At 38.9% G+C, this 14,286-nt stretch overlaps 1 pseudogene; it reads right to left on the reverse strand.

The window, feature by feature from the left end:
• Positions 1-1,113: 1,113 nt before the first annotated feature.
• LOC101579551 lies at positions 1,114-4,974 on the reverse strand (annotated as a pseudogene).
• Positions 4,975-14,286: the final 9,312 nt, after the last annotated feature.

The raw sequence follows: 14,286 nt of genomic DNA on the forward strand, positions 1-14,286 counted from the left end.
TTTGTGTGTATGTGTGTGGGCATGTGCGCTGCCCAGTGTGTGTTCGTGAAGTGAAGCCAGCCAGATTAATAAAAGGCTCCAGTGTCATTAGCCCAGCACCTCCCTGAGTTTTGCATCAGCAGATTCAACCATACATATATTATAAACTTCAAAAATAAAATTGAAAAATCCAGTACTAAACATGTAGTCTTTTCAAAGTATATTTCACTTCAACTATTCAGAACATTGACATCAAAGTTTCACATTTAAAGAAATAACTATGGTAATGTTATGCCAGACGCGTGTAACTTTGACAGAAAGAGATATTAGATCATTTTCTGTAATGTTGTAACAATTCATACCATGAACATTCATATCAAGAACATTTAAAATTACTTTTTCTTTTGTAGTCCTGTTAGAAAAAGTGGAACACTTTGCTAATTGGAAGAGAAATAAGATTTATTACTTCAATTCATATTTAACGTCTACTGTGACAAATAAGCAACTTTTCATGCTTTTTTTTCTCCTTTTGAATTTTACTTCTAGGAGCAAACACTGCACACTTTAATAATTCATGGACTCATGCCTAATTTTCCTACTTTATCATTTAATATCATAAAAATATTAGCAGTAAGTATTTTAAAGAATAGATCTGATAATTCCATTGTTTGAGCCCCTTCTGAGCCTGATTCAATTTTTTGTCTTGGTTTTCAGTCCAATTTTCTTTTCTTTTTTTCTTTTTTAATTTTTATTATTATTTAAGACCTTTATTCACAGGTGTTTGCAGCATCCTGACTTTTTGAAAAAATCAAGTTGCAAACTTTTGTTACAAATTAAAAATGAAGTTCTTAAAAATCTTGACTTGACCAGATATGAAACAATTTAAAAAACCTTTAAAGGTGTATTGAGAAAAGCCAGGTTTTTTAAAGAAACACGTTTGTCATTACCAAAAACACATGTCTTTAGGTAAAAATGATAAAAACCCCATGCTGTGTAGACAATGCAGATAGTTCTAGTTATCTGGTCAACGGGCAAAAAGCAAGCACTTCAGGTCTTCAGTTCCAATCTTTTGTTCATTTCTTGTTGCTGGAAGGATGACTAAACCTGATGATGGTAGGGATGTTAAGCCAGCGTTTACTCGGCCCCGCCCTGCTTCGCCTCGGGAATGGACCAATTCTCAGGTGGTGGATTTGCTGCTTTCCCGAGGAATGGATGACAAGATGTGGTATTTTTACACAACAGAGTATTATTCAGCTATAAAGAATGATAAACTCAAAGCCTATATATTGAAGTGGAAGCCACTTGAACATATATTCGTAAGTGAAATAAGCCAGACACACCTGTGTAAATATCATCTAGTTTCCCTAGTATCAGAACTCAAAAGAAATAGAGCGATTTGTTCTAATGGTGTTTGTAAATAGGATATCATGTCCGCATCTTGTACAGCAATTAACCACAAGGAAGAATGTATGCAATGTGTGAATTATTGAAACTGTCCTACCAATTTGTTTTGAAACTGTCTCATTGCTATTTGTTTCTCAATACAATTATGGGCAAAAAAGAACTCAAAAGAAGAAATACAAATAGAAAGGTATAATACAAGTAAAAGGAAAGCAGGAACTCAAGGAAAAACTAATTAAGAGAGGGAAAGGAGAAGACCTAGGAAACATGACAGTGACAAGCCATACAGTTATATGTAGAAGATGGGCAAGGCAATGATCCTGAGAATCTCCAGAAGATTTTTGAATCTAGCAGTTAATTGGAAAGATTCTCACCCTGACTAACTATGTACACTGACACCTGTGAACTAAGCAACTGTACTGCAGATGGTAATCTGTAATAGTAGGTTCATGCATGGAGTATCGGTCATTCTGGTCTTCTGAATATGGGCTGCTTGTCTTGACATACCAGTTGCTGCCGTGCTGTCTCTTGGGTAGATAATTGTTCAAAAAGAAGGGGGTGGTGAATGAAGGCAGGAGACAGGAAAAGGAATGTTGTGGGTCTGTCCTGCTTCAAGGTTGTATATGGTGAGATTTCTGGACTTATGTGTAAACATAAAAATTATATAATTCTTTATGCCTATTTTAAAAATGTATTCTAATTTTTAAATGTTTTTTTATCATATTCTGTAGGGACTTAAAGTTCAACATATCAATACTTGCTGAAAAATACCTGTTCCATGTTATGCCTAAGATGTTTCATATGCAGACAGATAGTGAGGTTAAGCTTAACAGCCTAGGTTGTATGGTAATAACAATAAGCTTCTCTTCTGGAGGGGTAACAACCTAAGTTTGCTTTTGTCTCTTTGCCATCTTGTGGTTTAGGGTTTTCTGGGCGTCTGCGTCGGTAATTGAAGTTGCGAAGGTACCACGTTGAGGTGGCTGCTGACCTTGGGACTCATCTCCTTGGTTTTCCTTATCTTCTTCATGGCCAGCCTCTCTAGGCTGTCTTTGGCGAGGAGGTCTCCTGCGGAATCGTGGCCTACAACCTCAATCCGTGTTCTGTCTCCCTTGTCTACCTTGCTCTCCTGCACCCTGGCTATCAGCCCCTCCATCCCTTCTCCTCGCACAGGAGGTTGGGGTACTGTGGCCGACGCCCGCGGGGTGTCCGCGTGTAGCGAGGTGGGCACCCGGGGGTGGCTGGGCCTGGCCCTCGGGCGCGCCCTCGACCCCTCATTCTTTCCCCACTCTCACTCTTCTGGTAATCCTGCTGGTGGTTGCGTGGAGGAGCCCCTCGACGTGCATGGCGTCTATGCTGGTTACGGTCTGCGGTAATTGCTGCCTGGAGCTGGAGCTCCACCAGGGCTGGAACACCTGCTGCCTGCGCACCCTTTTCTGCTTCAACACCGAGCTCCGCGGTCTCTCCCCCTCCTACACCGCGAAGGTCCTTCCTGGCGTTATTCCTCTTTAGGGCAGTCTGCTGCACAAACGCATCTTCCTGGGTGTCATTCCTGTTGATGAAGCCATATCCGTTTCTTACATTAAACCATTTTGCTGTTGCCAAGCCTTCCTCGCGGTGCCCTTCTTGTCCCCGCCGCCCATGGGCGGTGGTCGGCTGCCGGCCTCGCCTCGCTGCTCGCGGTTGCCCCGGCGGTGACTGCGGCCGGCTGCGCAGCTGCGGTTCCTCCCGGTGCGGGGTGACCAGGCCGGCTGCCTTGGGGCTGCTCGGGGCTCTCTGGGGTCCGCTCTCCGCTCCCGCTACCGATCAAGCTTCAAATTTTATTTTCTTGGGTGTGTGATTACTTTTATTGAGAACAGGACATTTTGCATGAAAAATTGCAAACATAATCTACAATAATTTAACTTGCTTCTGTCTGGGTAGCTACTCCAGAGACCAATAATCTTCATCTAGTAAGGATTTGAAATATTTTGAAGCTTGTCTTCAACTCTTGACAAATCTGTCAATTTCCAGTCCTTTTCCTAGGACGCAGCGAATCAGCGTCCCCAAGCGGCAGCAAACTTCAGTTCTCAGTCGTGATCTCTCGCGTCTTTGCTCTCATAAGTTCTGTCAGATCACGTATTGAACTGCTTAGCTTCTTGACTTTGTTTTAAATATTAAAAAATTGTAGACATAATTGACGTTAAGAAATGACCACAATCCTGGAAACTTCTCGGAACTTCAAGTTTGTTTCTTTGCAACTCCTTCCCCTTCCAGGTATTGGCCCCGCAGATTAAAAATTCCTGTAATAATTTTCAAGCCTTCAGAGATTAATTAATTTTTCATTTTATATTTAGCTTTTTTACTTGTCTTACTGGTAAAGTTGGTCTGAATTTAAAGTAATGTTTAGAAGAGAGATTTTTTTTGTCAATGATCTGTTCATTTCTTTGACCACTTTCACTTGGATTATTTCAAAATAAATGTATTAAAACTCCTTCTATAGTGTAATTTTAATAAATTAGTGTCCAAAACTGAACCCTGTATTCACAAATCAGACTGATTTCCACTCTTTTATTTTTGAACAAAAGAACAAAATTTATTATCTGTTTGTGAGCTACCACACTAGATGCTAGTATAAGGAGAAATTAAAATTCACAGTATCTGACCTCATTGGAACTGAAAAATTCGGTAGCAGATACAAAATTCGGAATTATTTCCGTACCTATTTAAAAGAGAAATATATTAGTTCTCATATCTGTGTGCTATTTATGGGAACCTTGCTTAGTTGGAAGAGACAGGAAATGTTCTGGGGAAGTTATTATAAAGGGAAAATGGAAGCAGACAGAGCAATTATTCAATTACTGGGGCAAAGGAAAGATGTATATGCACAAAGCTGTACATTGTATATTGTATATTGACAAGTACTGTGATGAGCTCCAGGATTTAAACAAAGAACAGCATGCGCTGAGTTTGTTTGTTGTGTCAGGAAGATGACCTCAGAAGCGCAGGTGTAGGGGAGATGACTTGCATTCTTACAAGCGTGTGTGCTATTTATGTGCTACGGACCAACAGGTTGCAACTGAAAGAGCAAAAGAGTGGATTTATGAATAGTGCACGTGTTAGGAAGAGGTGAGACTCCAGCGCCCATCACTGAGAAGCTATTCTAGTCTTCTAGTTTAAGCTTCCCAGGAACTTCCATATGGAGTGTGCATTAAGCCAGTTGGTAGACTGAAAGTCCTCTGTCCTGCATGAGTCTGGCCAGTGAGGTGAATCTAGTTGGCTTTGGGGATTCAGTTGTCCTGGTGCAAAGAGACTGTTGAGTGATCACAGTTTTCCTCATGCCACAACCCAAACACATGTCCCCAGTGCTTACTGCAGATGCCACTCTAGAGCTGCTTTCATTCTAAAGTGGCTTAATGGGTGCTGCCGTCCCTAATCTGCAGGGATGACACACTCCTTCCTCAGCTGGTACTTGCTCTGAAAAGCCTTTCTATATGAAGATGAACATGCATCACCTTTATGCATATTTTAGCCAGTTAGTTTCTTTCCTGTACCTGACCCATCGTGAATTATACCCTCCTTAGGGCTGTCTTTAAGAGACTGTTTCTTGAGAACCATAACTTTTCCTTGTTAGTAAAATCTCCTCAGAGCTCCAAGATAAACCTCATGTACTCAAGGGTCTTTGATTTATGATTTTTTCACTTTCAAGAGGCTTCTCAAAGAGCATTTTAAATTTGGTATTAGGATGAAGTGTGCCTTTGAAAAATTAACTTCACGCACAGATGAATCATTTGTTCTTGTTCTGAAGCAAAATTATATAAGCATAAAATATCCTTCATTGAATTCTATTACACCATAAAACATTCTGAACAACAGATAAGAATTTTTTTCTGGGAAATAAAAGAGGAATAAGACTCAAGATTCTGTCTTCTAAGGCTGCAGAGGCACACTGTGTGCTGGGGCCATCCTTTTTGGCACAAGAAAGGCAAGGCCTGGGGATCTGGAGTATGCTTAAACACTTCAGAGAAGCAATGAATTGTAGTCAGTGCACAGCATAACGTCTAGGATGAAGAATGTCATCTAAGCCTACGATAGTCTACAGCACTCATCTGTTTTAAAGACAAATACAATGTGTTACTAATGGAAATCCAATGCTTTTAGCAGAGGAGATGCCGACTATCTAAACCTAAGTGGAACAAACCCTTTCCAATAAAATAAATTCATCAGTCACTGATCATTATTCCTTCATTTTATCATCATGTTCCCAGAAATACAATTGAATTTCATTCATGGAACAGCAGGGAATGTGCTGCTATCAGAAGCTAAATTTAGAGCCAACATTATTCACCATTAGAAAGTGATATGGTGTTCAAGCCTTGGACTGACGTGCAACCTAGTTACCAGATGAAATTTTAAAAGGAAAAATAAAAGTCTTTTCATTCGTATATTTGCAATTTCACTTTTGAATTTTAAAACAAAAAAGAAGAGAAAGTATTGACACATATTTTTAATACAGTTTCAGGTGGACATTTGTGTGGCATGTATGTTTCAAAACCTTGAATCCTGTTGGTTGGAGCTTGGAAGTCATACGAAGTTCTTATTTCTATCTTAAGCTGAAAATAGTTGCTCTTCAAAGAGATTTTAGTGAGTAGTAGAATTCAGAGAAACTCAGATTAAAAGGATTTCTTATGTGTTCACTCTGTTCAAATTGTGAAAAATGCCAAATTATATTTTTACTTATAAAGGTAACACGGTACTGTCTCATAGGCTCATTTCCCTCTTGTGCTCCAATAGCCCTTCCCCGAATTAATATGAGGTCATCTACGCACCAAGTTCCTTAGAAATGCAAGTTTATTAGAAGATCCAATTTTGATCTTTAAATGACTTCACAATAAGTACAGATCAGAAATGAGTTCAGTGTCATTTAGGAGAACTGCTCATTATGTTCCTGAAAGCACTGAAGCCCTGGACATTTGCAAAGTCTAATGATGAGGGCTGTTGTATGCAATATGCAGTTCTGTTATCCTTCAGTGAGGGTGCCTTTCACCCAAATACATATGCCCTCCACGTCAGGGTAAGCTGAGCTCTATGATGGGCCTTTCATTCTGCATTGCTCAACTTCAAGCCTGTTGCATTCTTGAGAAGTGATGTTATTTATGAAAAATTTTATGAGAAAACAAATACAGGAACAGACTTAAATGACTTTGTCTTACTGTCCTATGTGAAATTTCTCCTAATATTCAATCTTTTGTCAATATGGATCAACCAGAATTGGGACATAATAATCAAAAATTACTAATCTGAAGATACTGAATCCAGTGAATGAAATGAGAGCCTGAAGCCCTGAAGATTGTCTTTAAAGGTAGCCACTTCCTTTCTGGCATTATTTATTTAAATGACCTTTAGTCTGAGTGCATTGTATAAAGGTTGTCATGAGTATTCCAATATACCAATAAAAAGCTAAGCAGTTCTGGGGACTTATTATGATAGCATGAGGTCTAGAATACCATCAGAAAGTTTTAGAATTTGCATAGGGAATGGATTGGAAGGGGATAGAAAATGTGAAAAAAAAGATTAAGAATCTACTGTACTGACCCTTATGGGAAGTGTGGCATCTTGAACCAGGCGGCAGCTGAGGAAGGCACACTCTGCTTTTTCTCAGGCTTTGCCTCAGTGCGATAGGCAAAATGGTACTTCCTCTTAAACAGATGAGAAATGTGCAAATTGGTGTTCAGGCTTTGTTTTTTGAAAACAGAAAATAATATGAAGTTTTCCTTAGTATAAAACTGATTGTCTAATCAAAAATTCAAGTACCTACTTGCTTCCTCATTTGATGCAGAAAACCTCCTAATTAGGCTTACGGCATGTATTTCAATCTATAAGGGAACATTTTATTTTTTATTTTTTGTGCAGTGTCTCGCTACACAGCTCAGACTTGTGGTGATCCTCCTGACTTCTGCCACCCTAGTGCTGGGATTACAGGCTACACTACCATGCCCAGACTCCATCGGCCGCTCAGTGGGCCCAGGCGTGGGGCCAGCACTGCACGCGGTGCTGGTGATAGCGCCCTGACCCCTGCACTTACCTAAGCAAGCACTTATAGGAGCACAGTTTAAAGCTACAAGGGAACATGAGTTAAGACTAAAATATGTAAGTGTGTCATTTACTAAATTTTATTCCTGAATCAGCCATAATAAATGCAGAATATTGAATCAGTAGGAAAATGATGATTTGTTCATCAAATGGTATTAGCTTCCTCCTCCTTCTGTGAAAATTCCTACAAGCTCATGGCTTACCCTAATGGGCCTGAATTCTCTTCAGTCCTGGAGGTCAGTCTGCATCAACCGCCTGCAGGGCAGTGCTCCTGTGGTAGGAATCCACTGCGGCCTGTACAGCTTCTGCGGGTTGCTGTGTTTGTTGGGCGATGGTCTTCTCAAAGTGTAGGCCTTCAGTTTCTGAGTCTGACATCATGTAACCCTCTCTGTTCTGCTTGTCCCCTGGGTGTAAGGACTCTTGGGCTTGCTTGAATAGAATAATGTTCCTGAGCAGCTACAAATTCTTAATCACTTTGATAAAATTCCTTTTGCTACCTATTCCATAAAGCCAGATCACAACCTAGATATCTTCATATTATTACTCTTATTATTGCTACTACTATTACTATTATTAATGCTGGAAATTTACCTCAGAACCTTATCCTTGCTAGGAAGGTCACTGTGCCACTGAGTGTCATCCCCAGCCAACCTGGATACACTTGTGTGTCAGTTGATCCTGTTTATCATGGTGATACAAGTGGATGATAGTTAAACATAAATTGTATCTACACCTCACACTTTGGAAATCATCCACATTAAAACTGTAAAAGTTAAGCATAAGGACATCATCTGTAAATTTTTTGTTGCTGGAAAGAACCTCACTAAACAAAGCAGAGAATTTAAAAAAGTCAATATAGCAACAAGTGGGAGTTAATTTTTTGTGTCACCTTGGCTGAGTCATATTGTCCAATTATGTAGTAAAACATTATTCTGGGTGTTTCTGCTAAAGTGTTTTTGGAAGAGATTAGCATTTATAATGACAGAATTTGAAGCCAATTGTCTTCTCTTATAGGCAAGAGGACAGTCCCATCCGTTCAAGGCTTGAATAGCATATAAAGACTGATCTCTGCTTGGAAGGGAGGAATTTGGCTAGGAGACACCCTGCACAACTCAGTCTGCAGCAGTAGGCTTTATCGGCTCTCCAGCCTGCCAGAGAACCAAGCAGATTTTGGATACGTCTGTCACTTCTTATATAAGACAATTCCTAAGACTATATTCTATCTATCTATCTGTCTATCTATCTATCTATCTATCTATCTATCTATCTATCTATCTATCTATCTATTTCTCTATCTATCTATCTATTATCAATCTCTATTCTATTCTATTCTATTTCATCCCACCCCACCTCATCCCATTCTATTCCATTCCATTCCATTCCATTCCATTCCATTCCATTCCATTCCATTCCATTCCATTCCATTCCATTCCTATCTATCCATCTTATTGGCTCTATTTTTCTGGGGAACTCAATATCAGTACAAGTTTAAAGGCTAAATAAACTAACAAAAAAGGTTAAGCAACTCAAGCAAATAATCAATAGAAAAACACACAAGCTAACAAGAATATATCATTAAACATATTGGGAGGAGAAGAAAAACATAGATTGAAAAAAGCTAAATACAAAAATTAATGCTAGTGCTGTGATTTTCTTTCTTTCTTTCTTTCTTTCTTTCTTTCTTTCTTTCTTTCTTTCTTTCTTTCTTTCTTCTTTCTTTTTTTGGTGGAACTGGGAATTGAACTCAGGCCCTTGCACTTGCCAGGCAAGTGCTTATTCTGCTGAGCCATCTCCCCAGCCCAGTGCTGTGATTTTCAAACAGCAGTTATTTAAAACAGAATGAAAGCTGGGCATGGTGGGTGTGCCTGGCGTCCGAGCACTAGGGAGATTCAGGAAGGAGGATTGCCAACAAGTTTGAGGCCATCCTGGACTACATACTGAGACTAGGCTTAGCTTGAACTATACAGTGAGAATTTCTCTCAAAAAGACAAAATAAATAAATGAAATTAAATTTAAAAATAAAGCACAATGAAGATACCAGCAAAAAATAAAAATAAATAGGACATTCCAATATTATTTAGTATTGTCTAATTGGCAGAGCTAAGTCAATATCCACGACATATTTTAAAAGTGTGAATTACTAAGTCCTATTCTCAAAATTGATAATTATTTTAAAAGTCTAATAGAAGGCACTTGATCCATCAATTCCAGCTCTATAAATCTTTCACTGAAATTAAATTTCACATATGCAAAGATACACTGAAATCATTTATTGTCATGTTGCTAATGACTGAGATTATTATACATAGTTTATAGAAGCAATAACTGACATTCTGTAAATCATACAATTCTTAATAAAATAATAGACAAACACTAAAAGTATAAGATGTGTCTCATGTAGTATATATTTTATTTTAAAAACAATAACAGAATGAGTTATTGTATGATGCATTTGAAATACATCTATGTGAATGTTTAACATAGTTATATATGTACTTGTAGAGGAAAAGCAAGCTTTTGGAAAGATCATCTCTTGGTGGGAAAATATGAAGTTTTTTTTTTTAAATTGTTCTTCATTTTATGTGTCTGCATTTTATTCTGTCCACTGATTACTTTTTTAAATTTATACTTTTAAGGAGAGTACAAAATATTATTAAAACAGAAAATTACACATGATACAGAATTTCACTAAACAAAATAATATGAATTTCACAATATTTTCTGCATTGCATAATGTTGTTTTCAAATTAGTTGTTCATATTACCAGATACGTGCATACAAAATTAGAAAAAGAAGGAAATACCTAAGAATTTAAGAAGAGAAAAAGGTAGAATAATTGAGAAGAGACATCAATTACTTATTACTTATATTTTTTAAATTCTCAAAAATATATTAACCTGTAATAATTTTTTTCTAAAAGTTGCTATTATGCATAAGAAATAAAGCATTTTTGTTAGGTTAACTGTCTTAATTTTAAGCAAAAGTTAATAAGTAAATCATGGAGATGGCCCAGAGGAGTAGAGCAGAAATCACCTGGTGTAGGATAGGCAGAAAAGAGTACTAGCGGCGCTCTCAGGGACAAAATGTCTTCTGTGGTTAGTACTTTTACTTCCCTGATGAAAAAAATATTTTTGTGCAGAAAAATGATGTTTTCAGACAGCCTCTCACCCTGAAGTGCAGGCGGGCCTCAACCTCGTGGGGATCATCCTGCCTCAGCCTCCCAAGTGATGACATTACAGATGTGCAGTGCCATACCCAGCATTATGGCAAATGTTAGTGTCCTTGAAAGGTGAAACTGAAGCACACTGAAGTAAATAAAACACATAAAAGCGATTTCTAAAACCCGAGATGTCTAAAATTTACCACAAACATTAACCAATGGTAATCCTTCATGGTAAAATGAAAATATACTAGAGGGAAACATTAAGAATTAACCTCATAAAGATAATTATACAGGTAAATATAAACTAAAAAGAATTAAAAAAAAAAAAAAGACCAGCAAGATAGCTCAGTGAACTAAGCCCCTGCTTAGGCAAGCAGAGGTACAGGCGTTCAATCCCCTGCGCCACATGCCGTGCCAGCCCCACCCCCGGGCATGCTGAGCTGGTGACTGAGTCCGGGTGGTGCGGCACACACCTGTGATCCCAGCGTTGTGGAGGCTGAAAACAGGAGGGTCACCAGAAGTCTGAGCTGCATAGTGAGACCCGGTGCCAAATACATAAAACTAAAATAATAATAATGATAACAATAATAACAATGATGAAGGGGGTTATAATGATCATTTTCTCTTGTTTGACCCCAAAGTAAAGAGCCTAATATGCTAATTATGAAACTGGGACGATATGGATACAGAGCATAAATACATAATGCGTGCAGTAATAAAGCACAGTGCAGAAGGGGGAAACGACTAGGATTAAAATAAATTTGGGGATATTGCTGCAGTTAAGTTGGAATCCATCCAAAGTAGATTGTTGTAAATTATTGTGTCAATTTTAATCTCTAGAAAATCCAAATGAAATGGATTTAAAGAACAATATGATAATGGTAAAATTTGAAAGTCAGATTAAAGCATAACCATTTACTATAACATATAATAATGTTGAAGAAGTAGACTAATAAAAATACATGACAAGTAAAAAGCAAATGACAAATGGAGGATGTAAACCATATTTCACCAGTGATTACAATAAGTTTAAGTGAGTTGAATATGATAAATATAGTGGTAAAAAATTAAGGAAATTGTGCAATGGTGTATTTTCTGAAACACCAGATCAAAGGACACATGGAAAGGACGGGAAGTAAATGTAGCATGAGATAGAAACAGAGGCCACCAGACAAAATTATTTAGAGAGAAGATTTTACTATATAGGATGCTAATCTGCCAAACAATTATCATGTTAAATTTAGCAAAACAAATATATATGTATATAAGTATATATATTTCAAAATACACAAACAAATTTCTGATAAAATTGTAGAACTGAAAAAATGGACACGACATTGATACTAGTTGATAGCTTTGATAACACAATTTTAATAATGTATTAAAGAGCATACAGTTTTTAACAAATAGAAAAATTTCTTGAAACTAAAAGCCAACTGCACCGAGCAACATCTACCAAGCAGTCAGCGCACCATACAAAACACGGTGTTCTCAAGGGCATAGGAAACATTCTTCACCTCAGAGACGCTGAGCCACAAAACGGGGACAGTATTGTAGTAGTTTATATCATGTCATGTATGTGCTCATACCACTGAACAGAACTAAGGCAGAAGGAACTCTGGGGAGTTCACAAAAATGGAGAAATTAAATGGCACATTGTACATTTAATGGGTCAAACGAAGGATAATGCTATAGAGAGATCATGAAAATGACAGCATATACTACCAAAACTGTTGGGTCCAGTGAAATTAGTCTTTAGGAAAAAAATAATAGCCTTACTTGTTTTACATAAAAGTTCCGAAAGAAAAAAGATTTAAAATGAATAACCTTTTTTCTATCTTAGCAAAAAAGGAAAAGGAAAAAAACTCCAGAAATAGAAAACAATAAATATTGTAGAAAATAAATAAAATAGGAGAGAAAGGCTAGATGAAATGAGCATAAAGATATTTTCAAAACGTCTCAGTTGGTCAACCTCTCACACCAGCCATGAAATAAGTAAAAGGACAAAAATTACCAAAACTGGGAATGCAAGAAGGAGCCTTACTTTTGAGCTTAGAGATATAAAAACAATGGTAAAAAATTATAATAAACAATTGAGTCAGACCCAGTCCTAGCCCAGGCCCGGTGAGTGTGTGGGAGAGCTTCTGGCTACCCTGTGCTGGTGGGACCTCCTGGTCCCAGCCCAGGCGCAGCATGAGTGAGACCCTCCTCGACCCCCTTGGTACACCCCCCACCACTCCGCAGCACCACCCCACCCCTCCCACTGAGTAGGAATTTCTGCCGCATTCCGGGACTCCCAGACCCAGTCCTAGCCCAGGCCCAGTGAGTGCGTGGGAAAGCTTCTGGCTACCCTGTGCCGGTGGGACCTCCAGGTCCCAGCCCAGGCGCAGTGTGGGTGAGACCCTCTACCACCCCCTTGGAATGCCCCCCACCACTCCACAGCACCTAACCCACCCTGCCCACCGAGTAGGAATTTCTGCCGCATTCTGGGACTCCCAGACCCAGTCCTAGCCCAGTAATTGTGTGGGAGAGTTTCCGGGTACCATGTCCGGCGGGAACTACTGGTCCCAGCCCAGGTACAGCGTGGGAAAGACCCTCTTCTACCCCCTTGGGACGTCCCTCATGACTCCATAGTACCCCCACACCCCACAGAGTAGGAATTTCTGCCGCATTCCGGGAAACCCCAGATCCAGTCCTAGCACAGGTTTAGTCAGTGTGTGGGAGAGCTGCCTCTTGCCCCTACTCCACCTTGTCCTCTACAGACTCAACTCAGGCCTGGCATACATGCCTGGGTGAAATCCTGCAGCTGAAATCCCTGCAGAGAGTGTAGGGGACAGAACCACCCTGCTAGTCCAGGAGCAGAGGATCTTGCCAGAGCGGCTCAACAGGTTCACCCCCAAGGGCAGCAAAAGGAAAGAGCTGAGCACAGCAGCCAGATCCAAGACAGGCACAGCTGGATAAATCCAAACTTTGTAGATCTGCACCTGAACTTCAGTACGTGCTAAGGTTATAAGTGACACAAAGATCTACAAGAAAGGTCAGAAGACAGTGCTACACAAAATGATGAGAAGGAACAAAATGCAATCTCAGAACCCAACCTCACTCATAACAAGTGCAGAGGACACTAACACAGAACAAATTGGGAATCACACAGCTGAAAGCAAAGAATCAACGGCTTCTGAAACAAGGAAACAGCTGCAGAAAGGTATAGAGGAACTCAGATTGGAAATAAAAAAAGAAATCCCTGAATTAATAACATCTGCAGTAAAGAATCAAATGCAGAAACATATGGAAGAAACCCAATGCCCACCCAGGACAAGTGCAGAGGACACTAGCTTGGCTCAAATGTATGAATTAATAGCGTTGATAGTAAATAAGCAACAGCAGAAAGTCATAGAGGATCTCAGAGTGGAATTCTTTTCTACTAGCTCAACTCAAATGTATGAAATAATAGTGTCGATAGTAAATAAGTAACAGCAGAAAGTTACAGAGAAACTCAGAGCATAATTCCTTTCTGAAATAAAAAAAGAATTCTCAGAACTCATAGCATCTGAAGTAAAGAATCAACTACAGAAAACTAGGGAGGAAACCCAATCTGAAAAAAACATTGCAGTAAAAGAATTTATAACTGCTTCTAAAGAAGACACTGATAAAAAAAAAAGGGAGATTAGAAA

This window comes from Octodon degus, unplaced genomic scaffold (assembly GCF_000260255.1).
Source record: "Octodon degus isolate 3935 unplaced genomic scaffold, OctDeg1.0 scaffold00042, whole genome shotgun sequence".
In the NCBI taxonomy this organism is placed as follows: Eukaryota; Metazoa; Chordata; class Mammalia; order Rodentia; family Octodontidae; genus Octodon; species Octodon degus.